Source organism: Mauremys mutica, chromosome 4 (genome assembly GCF_020497125.1).
Source record: "Mauremys mutica isolate MM-2020 ecotype Southern chromosome 4, ASM2049712v1, whole genome shotgun sequence".
NCBI lineage: Eukaryota > Metazoa > Chordata > Testudines > Geoemydidae > Mauremys > Mauremys mutica.
This window is the reverse complement of record NC_059075.1, coordinates 26,336,989-26,350,268: the sequence shown is the minus strand read 5'-3', so window position 1 is coordinate 26,350,268 and position 13,280 is coordinate 26,336,989. Positions and strand designations below refer to the sequence as shown.

The 13,280-nt window shown below is 43.3% G+C and overlaps 1 long non-coding RNA gene across 1 annotated transcript; it reads left to right on the top strand.

The window, feature by feature from the left end:
- The first annotated feature begins 8,780 nt into the window (after positions 1 to 8,780).
- On the top strand, positions 8,781 to 11,561 carry LOC123368272. The gene is made up of 3 exons (XR_006578733.1): positions 8,781 to 9,149; positions 9,912 to 9,976; positions 10,054 to 11,561. It is a non-coding gene; the product is annotated as an uncharacterized LOC123368272 (long non-coding RNA).
- Positions 11,562 to 13,280: the final 1,719 nt, after the last annotated feature.

Sequence of the window (13,280 nt, the reverse complement as noted above, 5' to 3'; positions counted from 1 at the left end):
AAGCCATGAAGAGGGAGCATCCTGACTCACAAAGATGAAGTCCTGCAACTCCCGGAGCATGGCAGGGGCCATAGCATGACCAAGAGACACAAGGGGTTGCCAGATTGGGCGGAGCTGTTCCACAGATGCAGCCTCAAGGAGACTCCCAGCAGTGAGTAGAGAACCCTGTGACAGTGTCTGATATACATTACTGCTTACAGTACATGCTAAGAGAGAGCCTCCAACCCCCCTGATTTTTGAACATCTTACATAAAACTAAAAATAACCCGCCCCAAAAATGAAATGAATAAACCCAGAAGCCCTCAATGTAAAGCAAGATGTACCATAGTTGGGTTCAGCAGGAGAGGACAGGAAGATTTTAATGAATGTGATAGGCAAAGTGGAGGAATTTGACAATGGACATGACGTCTGCATGGTGGTGAGGAAGGTTAGCAGCAACAGTTTGGATGGGCTGGAGAGGGATGATATAGGAATCAGGGAGATCTAAGTAGAGGAGGTTGCAGAAATTGCTTTTGCTCATTCTGGCAGATGTCAACTTTTCTTGGACAATCTCAGGTCCTTAAAAGAAAATCAGACTGGTAGAAGTGGATTTTTTGAGTGTTTGGATTAAATAGCCCCAGAGGCTGAAGTTCTTTATAATCACAGGATGGGCCATGGCTATATATGATTCCACATTCCATGCCAACAAGATGCCTCAATCCTGTCCTAGTAGGGATATGGTGAGAGAGTAGTTCATTCCCCCCTTTGCAGACAGTCTTTGGCCTCTTTATTCTGACTGGTTAATAAGGATTCCAACTAGTCCACATGTTCTTTTGTAATGTGGACACTTCTCTATTTAAAAGTTAGGCTGACCCCATTGGCTCATTTCATGCCATAAATTATTACGGTGTATTATTGTACCCGGCCCTGAAGTGTACTAGGCATTTCTTAGAGCAGTGACACTCAGACTGAGGCTCAGGCGTTGCAAGTGGCTCTTTAATGTGTCTCCTGCGACTCTTTGCAGCACATGATATTAAAACACTGTGATTTAATTATTAACCAATCAGAATGCTTTTTACTATGTTATTAACCAATCCTAGAATATTTTGTCAGTCATTTTGCTGTGAGAATAATGATATATCTCTATATATCTGACACTCTCTTCTGTCTCTTGCTCACGCTATGGCCCCTCTCACGCTCCAGGAGTTGCAGTGCACATATATATGTGTCAGATATATATAGCGATAGATAGATAGATATAGTAAATGAAACAGTGAATTCACAGTACTGTAGCTCTTTTGGGTAATGTTGATTGCTAATTTGGCTTCTGAACCACTGAGGTCTGAGTGTCCCTGTCTTAGAGAGTTATACAGACAGAGTCCTAGTGAGTAGATCTGATGTGACAGCAGTGAGGAAGGTGCCGGGATGGTGAGAAAAGGAAAGACTGGAGGAACAGAGAGAGAGAGAGAGAGGAATGATGGTGTTAGGGACAGGTGAAAGGAAGAGAAAATGGTGCAGGAAATTATCACACGGCTGAAATTAAGAGGCAGGTAAATCCAATTATCAGCATGAAAACAGGTAGAAACATTAAAGGAAGTGGAAATAAAGTCAATTAGTGGTTGGAGTCCAGACTTCTGGGGTGTCAGCTGGTGAATGGTGGCTAATTTGATATAAGCTAATTGCATCGTTTGCCTATTGGATTTGAGATCCAAATCCTGGTCCTTCCAGGGTAATCACTCCAAATAAGTGACTAGCTGGAACAGTTGTGAGATCTGATTCATTCATTGTTTTGCTTTAAACAGCTCTGTTCATGAGGTAAAACATAAGAGGAAATGTCCCTTAGACCAGGTAAAATGTAGCTGTGATATGAAAGCCTTGGATATCAGAACAATATGAATGGACTAGACAGTGCCCGGTGTGGTGTGTGTGTGTGTGTGTGTGTGTGTGTGTATGCGTGCATGCACACGAGGGTAATGAGGAGAGGGTGTAAGGAAATTTCCTTCCCCTTTTGTGCCATAAGCAGAGGGTAGACACAATCCTGCTCCAGGGAGCACCAGTTTCCCATCGACAGCTGTACGAGTTTTCATGAAGTGGACCAAGAGGGCCAAGGGTTTTCCCACCTCCTCTGCACTGGCCAGTGGAGTGAAGCTAAGGGAGGAAGGGGAGACATATATGTGCACCCTGTAATAAGATATAGATGTGGCCCAAGCTTCCCAGGTGCTCCTGGAAACCTTGAGGCACAATGCCTGCTGGAGGTCCCACCAGGGCAGCAGCAAAGAGTCCTGTGGCACCTTATAGACTAACAGACGTATTGGAGCATGAACTTTCGTGGGTGAATACCCACTTCATCAGATGCATGTATTCACCTACGAAAGCTCATGCTCCAATACGTCTGTTAGTCTATAAGGTGCCACAGGACTCTTTGCTGCTTTTACAGATCCAGACTAACACGGCTACCCCTCTGATACTTGACATCAGGGCAGTGCACTGCTGCTGCTCCCTCCACACCACAGACAGTGCCTATAGTCATAGTGGAGGCCATTAAGTGGAACAGACATAGACTATAACTGTTAGGTCCTTTAAAGGCTGCCATTACCCTGCACCTTAGACAATGACATAGGTCCTGACTCAGCAAGTTACTTAAGCAAGTGCAGAAATACTCCCATTGAGGTGATTAAAGGCACATATGAAGTACTCTGCTGAACTGAAGCCTTATACCAATGCTCAGTGAGAACAAGGTGGGTGTTGAACACCTCCGTTCTGATTTGGTAGCTTTTTATCCACATTTGGCACACACAAGGTTCAGGGAAATGGAGAGTCAGGCCCCAAATGTATCACTTGATGCTTAGTCTAATGGATTCGTTCCCAGTTACACCCCTACTGAAATTTAGCTTAAACTCACGCTCCTGGAATGAGATAAATAACATTTGGGGACAAAAGGTGCTGGATGAAAAGTATCCTAAGCAAGAAGGAAAGAGTTTGTTGTTTTGGATCCTCAGAATAGTTAGCTCTGGAAACTTCCAGCAGACTCTGCAGTGGCTGCTGCCTCAAACACTTTTCCACTTCTGTATGTTATACAGCTGTAACATTGAACACATGAGGCAGGTGGCTGCCCTGAGGCATTCTCTGTAAAAACGTTCATATCACAACAGAGCTGAACATACCACTATCACGCCATATCTCTTTTCTTCTTCTTCACACTGTTCAGACAACCAGGCAATGTCATGGAAATGTTATAATAGACACATCCAGAATATATGGGTAAGCCAGCTGTCCCCAGTGATATATTTAAACCATTCTCTCTATTATACGTCGAGCAGGTTAAATATAATTAACACTGGTCAGCGGGTCCTTTTGCTTTACATATTTTATGAATGTATTGCCTCAATTATCAGGGAGGGAAAGGAAAGTGGGTTTTTTTTTTAATAGCTGCTGATATAAGCTATTCTAAGTCATTTACATCTGAACATATATTATTCCCCCTAAGAAGAATGAATGTTTTCTCTCTCTCCCTGAATCCCATAATTGTTTTACTGCAACATTCTAGAATGTAAATAATCACCCCTCCCCTTTCATAAATTACATGCAACCTGTCTAGTTCTGAAAATGAACATTTCAATATCTTCAGACACACAATGACTTCATATCAATATTTAAAATCATTTTATGCATGTATTCCAGGTTGTCCAACTTCATTAAGGGCATTCATCAGCCCTCCAGCTACAGTGTATTCCCATTGGAGTTGTAGGCCTCAGGCCCTACCAAACAGAAATTTAAACTAACTTGCCTTTTTAATTCACATTATTCTCAAATATTCTCTTTTTTAACCCCCTGCCATGACTAAGGCATTTAGACCTGGCTATGATTTTGTGCATGTCAACATTTAACAGACAAAATCCTCATTATTATGTCAGAACATGTGTGCATGAGAATAATACAGTTTCTCCCCCTCCTTCCCTCCCTCCCTTCCTCATTTCCTCCTGCCCCCTTCCCTCTTTCTTTGGTACAGTAATAATCTTGTCGTCTTTTGCTCTAAAATAAGTTAATAATTTGAGCTACTTCTTTAAATTTATACACACATTGCAAACAAATTAAATTTCATTATTTTTGCATCTCTTCCTCTTCCCAAAACAAATCTCTTGATCTATTTTTTATATAGCTGAGGATGTGCAGCGTGAATGCATATCCTTTATGGTGGCATCAAATGCTTATGTATTAGTAGAACATTTCTTTTTTCTCACAAAAATAAACAACTTTCTTGTTATGTTCAACAGGATGATTACAGTTCTCTTCCGCAAGATGTTCAGAGTCTGAATGACCTTGAAAATTCAAGAGTGAAACTCTGATACCACAACTTCCTCTTTCCTTCACTGTTTGTGTATCAGCACACTTCTAGTTTGCTGCTGACCAGCTACTATGGACCATGACTGAATCCTCTGACTTACTCCTATGGAGTTCAGTGAAAGTGAAATGGATCCAGGTAGCCATCATCTCCTACAAAGGAGGTTGGTAACATCAGGAGGTGGCCAGGTAAATGTGATGTGTGTATCTGGGGCACACAGTCGTTGGTGATTTTAATTTTAAAATCAGTGCAATGTAGTTCAGTGTAATCAGGCACTATATCCAAGGACCTCTTTACCACATCATATAGATTTGTACACACCTGGCTAAGGGCCGAAGAGCTTGACAGGCATGCACAGATGGGCCACATGCCAATTGCCTATGAAGAGGAAAGGCAAAATGTGTGTGTGGGGGGGGGGGGATGGAGAAAAAGAGAAAATATAAAATAAAACCCACAGCTGCATAGCCAGTTTTCAGCTTATCTTTTTTTGTAAGTAGTTTTTTTTGTATAGTTTTTGTTCTTTCTTTCTGTTGCTCCTGTGTTCTTCCTCCTTCTTTTGTTCTTGCTTCTCTCCTACATTGACCTTTTTTCTGTTCTCATCCTCTATGTTCCCATCCCTTCTCACACCCTAAATGCAAGAGTCCCCTTTCCCCCTCCTGGTTACACTTTTTTGCAAATTCCCTTATCTCAGCAACAATAGTCTTTGATGAAATATGATAGACTCTTCCTCCCCTGCCTGCCCTGCCACGTCTGATCCCTCTGGTCAGGTGTACAACAGGTGTGGAAAGGGCTCCAAGTGCCATTTCGTTGCATCCTTGTAAAGGGTCAGATAGCATCTTATTCTATTCTTTTTTTTTAATGGGTTCTTACACCAGGTTCATCATCACAGTATCTGAGCACCTTTCAGTAGTGCATTAAGTAGTGTGACTAACATATGTCGTGTTTGTTCTCTTATCCACTCCCCAGTGGAGGGTTAGGTGCAGCAGACTGTCTTGTTTTTGATATCTATTTATTTACACACACACACACACACACACACACACACACACACACACACACACACACACACACACACACACACACACACAGCTATATGTTTAAGTTAGAGAAGGCAAGGACAAAGAAATGGGCCTTGCATTTAGAAGACATCCACACTGCAGTGGAAGTGTAATATCCAGCATGGGTAGATTTGATTGAGCTAGTGTGTTGTTGTTTTTTAAAGTGTAGCCACAGTGATGTGGGTGGTGGGGTGGGCTCGTTGCTGAGTATGGGGACGTATCAGATTGGGTTGTATTCAGGGTTGCTAGCCCATCTTCTGCCTGCATTGTGGTGGCACACTGCTATTTTTTAGCACACTAGCCTGATCAAAGCAAGTGTGTGTACATCTACGTGAGGTGGACATTACAGCTCCAGCTCCAGTCTAGAGTGCAAGGTGCTGAGGTTTGAGGGAAATGCATTCCACAGTCATGGGACACCCCTAAGAAAGCTCTGTCTCCATGTTGTAGAGAGACCCATTGTGTCAGACAAGCAAAGTTTTCAGCTATGGTTTTCATCCTGGAGTTTTAGGTGATCTTTCTGAGAGGCGCTGCCGTTGGTGCTAGAAACTCCAAAGAGGGGAGGACAGGGTAGAGTCATGGCTCTGTTTCCTTTTCTGCACTCACCAACTGATTCAGGGCCAAAAGGATTTACCCTTTCTAAGCTGCTCCTCCAGCATATTTTGTGTGAGGGTGCCAGCATAACGCCAACATACCTTGGTCATTGGTGGGCAGGATCGAACTGGGGACCTCTGGCACTTAGTGCATGAGCTAAAAGCCAACTGGCTGTTAGGTAAGGCTGTAGAGCATGTTCAATCTCTCTCTTTAAGTGGTCTCGATGCCACTAGATGGGACAGAACACCACACCCTGAAGGTGTGTGGGTTACATACTTCCCCTAGCTGAGGAAGTGCATCCCAAGCTTCAAAGTCTTTCCAGTTGAAATCCCGGACAAGCCCTTACCTGTAACAGACCCTGGTCCTCGGCAGGCAGAATCAAACTGGGGACCTCTGGAGCTTAGTGTATGAGCCTCTACCACATGAGCTAAAATACAATGGGCTGTTAGGTAAGGCTGTAGAGGACATTCAATCTCTCTCTCTCTCTAAGTTGTCTCGGTGCCACTAGATGGGACAGATCACCACACCCAGAAGCTACACCAGCTAGCATTCTTGAAGTGAGTTGAAATTGCTTATGGGAGTCACACTGCAGTGTGGTCCTTCTTCATCAGACTCTAATGTGAGCTGCCCTTGGAGCCATAACTTGTACTGAGTAGGTACTGTGAGGAACTATCCCTGAGGGTATGTCAGCTAGAGACCTCTGGTTGGCTCGGCCCAGGAGACTGGGGTTCACAGGGCTTGGGCTAAGGGGCTGTTTGTTTGTGGTAGATGCTCGGACAGGGGTGCTGGAACAATTTTTATAGTGTGGGTGCTGAGAGCCATTGACCCAAACTGTAAACCCTTTATATGATGGAAACCACTTCAAGCCGGGGGTGCAGCCCAAGCTTTGGGACCCGTCCACCTTGCAGGGTCCTAGAGCCTGGGCCTCAGGCCAAGCGTCTACACTGCAATTAAACAGCCCTTTAGCCCAAGCTCTGTGGGTGTCTAATTGCAGTCTAGACTTACTCTGAGCTACCACTGCCTGCCAGCAGCTACTAGCTGCATGTGGAGAATAAGAAGATGGAAGGGAGAAGATTATCAGAATTTCGAGGTGGGGAATGTCCCTAAACTTGATGTGTGCAGAGCATGTAGCATGGTGGGGAGGGGATTGTCAGGATTGGTCCTATGGGCACCATTACAATAAATTATAAATCAGAATAACAGAAGAGGAGGATGGAGAAGGGGCATATCAAATGATCACGGAAGGGAATGGAGTGTAAAAACAAGGCTTTCAAAGCAGAACCAGGAAGGAAGAGAATAATCTTCAAGGAGAATGAAGAACAGCAGACTGAAAGGATCCATCTACACTGCAATAAAAAACCTGTGGCATTGAGACTCAGAGCCCAGGTCAGTTTACTAGGGCTTGGGCTGTCGGGCTAAAAATAGCAGTGTAGACATTTGGGCTCAGTCTGGAGCTCGGGCTCTGAGACCCTCCTGCCTCATGGGGGCCTCAGATCTCAGGATCCAGCCCAATCCTGAACAGCTACACTGCAATTTTTAGTGCCATAGCCGAGCCCTGGAAGCACGAGTCAGCTGACCCAGGCTGTGCCACAGGTCTTTTGCAGGGCAAGCAGACAGGCAAAGATCACAGAGGAAGAGATATGGAAATCCAAAGGAATGAACAGAAGGAGAATCCTGGAAAAACTGGAGAGGTACTTAAACCCCAAAGAATCCAAAACCAAAGCAAAACTAAAACATGAACTCAAATTAGATGTATAATATATAATAGATGTATAATATATGTAATGAAGAGAAAAGAAAGAAGAAAAATGACGTATAGGGAGATGGAGGGAGAATAAGAATGGGAAATGAAGGGAACTTACCTCCTTTGTAAAATGCTATCTAAGAGCTGGATATTATTATTATTTATTATTGATTATTTATTGTCCTTTCCTTACAGGAATAAGCTGTGCCATTGTCCTCTCCTTTATACCAGTACAATCACATCCATATTAGGGATGCCATACAGCTTTAGCTGTGCTGGTTTAGTTATCCTGCATGCAGACAAGCCTTGCTCTCCCATATTCCCCTGTGTGGTTGCACAGGATGCTTCCACAATCTAGCCCTAAATAAGTGGACATGTGTGCACATGTACCTTGTTTAATGCAAGGAGGAGGTCATGACACACTGGGTTAGCCAAGTAATGTTTTCCTCTGGGACTGGGTTCAAATGCTGACTTGCTGTAAGGACATCACGAAAGATAAACATAGCACACTTAACATTTGTGTGTGTGGCTGACAGCCTCTTTTATAAAAGAAGCCCAGGCAGCAATGGGAGTAATGTTTGGGATCAGCCTCATACATTGGCAGAGGAATATGTTTAGGGAAGGGTGCACAGTGTCCAACTGCTCTGTGTCTGGCTCAGGCCAACGCTTTTACATTCTCATTTTTTAAAGCATCAAATTCACACGTACATTTTTAAAGGAAAACAGTTGTTTAATGACCTTTTAGCAAGAAACCCAGCGAAAAGGACATGCTGTGAGGTCTTTAATCCCTAGACATATGACCTGGATAGAACGCAGATCATTGAGTTATTTAGACAACTTAGCCGACATTAATTTTGTATGCTCCCTCATGGTTGGAGGTGTGTGGGGATGGGAGAGGGGTTGGGGTGGTGGTTTTGTTGGCATACAGCTGGGATTCTCTGCTGGAGTGTAATGGGAGAAAAGGAGGTGGTGGTGGGGAGAAAGGACAGCCTTCTGTGGAACAAGCACTGGACATGCCGTTAAAAATCAGTGCTGCACAGGTGCAGCCTGATTGAAGTCAATGGGGATTGCAGCCGTGTAAGCGAGGTCAGAGTTGGTTCCTCAATCTTAAACAAATCTTCAGGAAATGTGGGTGTGCATATTAAAACTGCCCCACTAGGCAGCTCTGACATGTGGGGCTGCCTGGCACAAGCACAGCACATAATAACACAAAGTCTTTGGCAGAGTTACAGGACTAATCTTTATGTAACTGTTCCCAAGCAACTCCTTTAATGTACTAAGTACAAACAAGCTTTCCGTCAACATTAGGCTGCAGGCAGATCATCCTGTGTCACCTGTTCATACCGAACAACTACTGACTATCTCCGTGGCAAGGAAAACCCCAGTCTGCATGTATAGCCGATTCTCCCCAAATGATCTCTCTGATCATCTCAGGGTATGTGATTTATTTTAATGCCATTTTTGTGGACTCCTTTTTCTTAGACATGGACCCCAGGTAGGGATTTGTATTGTGGATTATTTTCAGGGGACCGGGGTGGGGGGCAGTTTGAGGGGATGTTAAAGCCAATTTTTCACCTCTTACGTCCACAGGTGGCTTCCTAATCCAGCTGACCAAAATGCATGGAGGAGGGATGGTCTTGTGGTTAAGGCACTGGCATGGCACTCCACAGATCTGGAGTCAGTTCACAGTTCTGCCACAAACTTCTTGTGGAATGTTAGGCTAATCACTTAATTTTTCCATGCCTCAGTTTCCCTTCTGTAAAATGTGGCTAATACCCATCTTTTATCTGTCTTATCTGATTTGAATGTTAGCTCCTTGGGGGCATGGACCTTCCCTTCAGATATGTTTGTACAGCGCCTAGCACAATGGGGCCTGATCTCAGTTGGGGCTACCGTAAAATAGATGGTAGTAATAATGCATGCAATGATCATAACAGAAGGAAGTTAAGAAAATAAAAGCTGATGCTTCCCAAATGCTCAAGGTAAGAGTGTGAATCTGAGCAGACTGTACAAAGGGGTTTCCTGCCCTTTATCCCAAATGTACAATCAGGTGTTGGCTACTTCTTTAAGTGACTTATCCCTTTATACAGTCAGAGAATATTTCTGTATGTATAACCTAGATTCAGGTTCACAACTCATCAGGCTTCATCCATAGACTAGTGTAAAGATCCCTGATTTGGGTGCTCTTTTTTCTCAGCATCATGAAGCCAAAACACATGTGCTGCTGCACTGAAGAACCACGTGGCAAATATATAAAAGCATGTAAGTTTCTGAAAGCTGGAATAGGGCCATAATTTTGTTGGCAATGGAGCTGATTCTTCTTTTTTCCCTTTGAGCAGGGCCTGCAGCATTCCACAGACATAAAAACCTTCATGGAATTTTACCAGCATCAGGATTGATTGCCAGCTTGAGGATTCTCCATTGGCAGCAGGTCCAGGAGGGACACCACTTCTGTCTCTATATCCAGTGACAGTGTACTACTGGCTGGCTCTGGAGGCAGCCCTACTGCTGCAGGGTCCTCAAATCCCTCTCTCTGAAATGGACTTGGTAGAATCATGGAGCGATCCGTGTTCTGTATTTAATCTCAGATCATGAGAAAAAGTTAAGGGGAGGCTCAGATAAACAGTATTAGCAACCCCAAGTAGTTCAAAAATCATGAGTTACCCCTCCCTCCCCCAAAATATCATGAGATTGGTTTAAAATACGAGATTTTAAAAATATATAATTTTGGGGTCCTTTTTATTTGCTGCCTTGGATTTTGAATCTCTGGGCACCCTTGGCTCACATTTTCTAGCTTTTCTCTTCCAGCATGGGGGCTAGAAACTTACTTTTAGTTTAAATGAAAGCTGAGATTCTTTCCTAATCACATGCCTCCAGGAGCGGACGCTTTAAGAAGAACATCAGCTATTGCAAGAGTCACAATAAAATCACAAGTGTTGGTAACACCGGAAATGGCTACGCTTCAGCAAGAGAGAAAATCCATAAGGTAAAATTGTTAATTCTTCCTGGACAAATGAGGACATTAAGGAAGCAGATACTTAGATGTAATCAGGAATGAGTAGGTGAGATGCTTGTACATGTACAGAAATGTAAGAGAAGCTCACATAACCAGGGATGAGACAATAAGATATAGCCTCCCTCACCTTGTGTCACCCATAGGGGGTGGAATATAATTTTAGTGATATGAGACTTGTTGACAGGCCCACGGAGCATAAATGCACCATCACATCACTCTGTTGCTGTACTTATTAGTGTTTGAACCATTGAAAAGGTCAGCAGACTGGCTGAGAGAACAGAGGTGGTGGTGTGATTATTATTTTTTTTAATTCACTTGGTGTGGACATTTTTTCCTTCTCTTTCCGCTATCCCTCTTACTCCTTGTTTTAGTTTTAATTATCAACCTTTTTTCCCCAAGAGTTTTTTTTGAGGGGGGGGGGACGCGGAGAGGGAGGCTGTTGCACTTTTAAATCATTCATACGTTCAACTGCAGTAAGAGAATGCTATTTGATTCACTTCCAAAATGAAGTGCTTTTTTTAAAAAAAAAGTTGAAGTGCTCCAATAATTTTAAATTGTTCTGCATAGTGCATGCCCAGAACTCTGATCCTTTCCAAATGCAATGCTTCACATTTTTTTTTTAAGAGCACTTCATTTTGGAAGTGAATTAGGGTGTTCTGGGCACGTGCACTGTAGACCAATTTAGATTTCCTAGATTGCTTCAGTAATTTGAAGAGTACTCCAGTCACTTTTAACTATTCTCCACTATCCGTGCCTGCAACTCCATTCATTTCTCAACTGAAGCAATTTTATATTTAGGACAAATTCTGCTGTTCAACTGAAATTGTTCCATACTGCATATTAACATACCTCTAATTCAATTTGTTTTATGTTTGATGCAATATTTCACTGTAAAAATATGTAATACACAATGCCATAACATTAAAGTGCTACTTTGATTACTCAGCATTCCCTGTTATCTGAAATGGGGTCGTGTCCCTGGTGTCAATTCATTACATAGAAAATTCCTTTGATTATCTAAAACCTAGATCATTCACATTTATTCAGTGTTCCTCACCACATTCACACTAAGATCATGTTTGTATAGTGATTTTTATCCAGGGATCTCACAACACTTTGAAAACTTTTAGGAATTAAAACTTACAACAAACCTTTGTGATAGGCATGTTGTTGTCCCTGTTTTACATATAGTGAAGTGACTCACCAAAGGTCATACAGTGATTCAGTGGCAGAGCCAGAACAGCATAACACACATCAGTCTTCACTCCCAATCCCCTGCGTTAATTGCTATACCAGATTGGGTGTTGAAATGACTAAGTGAAAAGGTGACAACATTCTACAGGGATCAGTATTCTGGGAGCGAGTTTGTGTGGCTGAGGTGGTAAGGTTGTAGTGATGGCAACACTTATTCACACACAGGATGTCAGTCCAGTCCAGTGCTCCTGGAAACACCGTTGGCAAAGATGATAAAGTCAAAAGGAACGGCAGCCTGTGGTGGGTGCCCGCCCGCAGTAGCATATGAGGTGTTTGTGGAATACCTGAAGAAGATAGCATGGTGCTGCTAATGGGCTCCATACCATTGCTCATTGCTATTGGCAGGGCAGTGCTTATGCTGTATTTCAAAGAGTGAGAAAAAGGCTACCCCAAAGAGAAGAGAAATGAGCTCTGCCAGTAGGATATCATGCCCTTTTCCAACCCCCACTCTCTCTCTCTCTCTCTCTCTCTCTCTCTTTTTTCATTTTCCTTTTAATCAGGGGTGTAGTCTGAAATGGGCTGCCACCGGAATGTTCCCACCAGTATGGGAACGCCCCAGCCTGCAAAACCACATACACATACACACGGTGTGGTTGACACCACTTTGCCCTACCAAGTGGCACCCTCCATGTAGCATGCATGCGTGCGAGGTCATGCAGTGCAGAGGATGCCATTTTGTTCTCAATCCTCCATGTGGCAAGAGTGCCGGTATGTCGTTCTGGCATGATCCAGCCCCACTACAGCACAGCTCTTAATTCACATTTCTATAAAAGAATTTCTGTTCCAAGGAGGCTCTTTGCTGCCTTAGCTAATTAAAGCTTAACAGTAGGGCAGTATTTTGCTTTGCTTTGCAGTCCGCCTAATGACTTATTCAATCATTATACGGTATTAACAATATCGGAAGGTGGCACAGTTTCCATTGTTCCATATTTAGTATAACTTTTTAGTATATGATTGTCTGTCTCCCACAATAAGAATTAACAAGGAATGACGTACATGTCCATGCACTGGATTAGACTGAGTACAGGAATTTTGTGCTGCTTCCATAGAACACAGGTATTCTAAGGCTGCCTTCTCTGGCCAAAGGAGGATTAAGCCAGCTCAGAAATATTTGGGTGCTGTAGAGCCACCATAGCAGATTGTAAACCAAATCCCTCCCTGTAGCCAGCAGAGGAGACGTGTTTAGGGCATTCCTGTGCCTCAGCAATTCCTAGCTGCTCTGGCAGCCCTTTAAGTCCAAAGATTTACAGTCACAAGTCACAGAGTCACAAGTTAAAGCAGCCTTTGGGCTTCCCT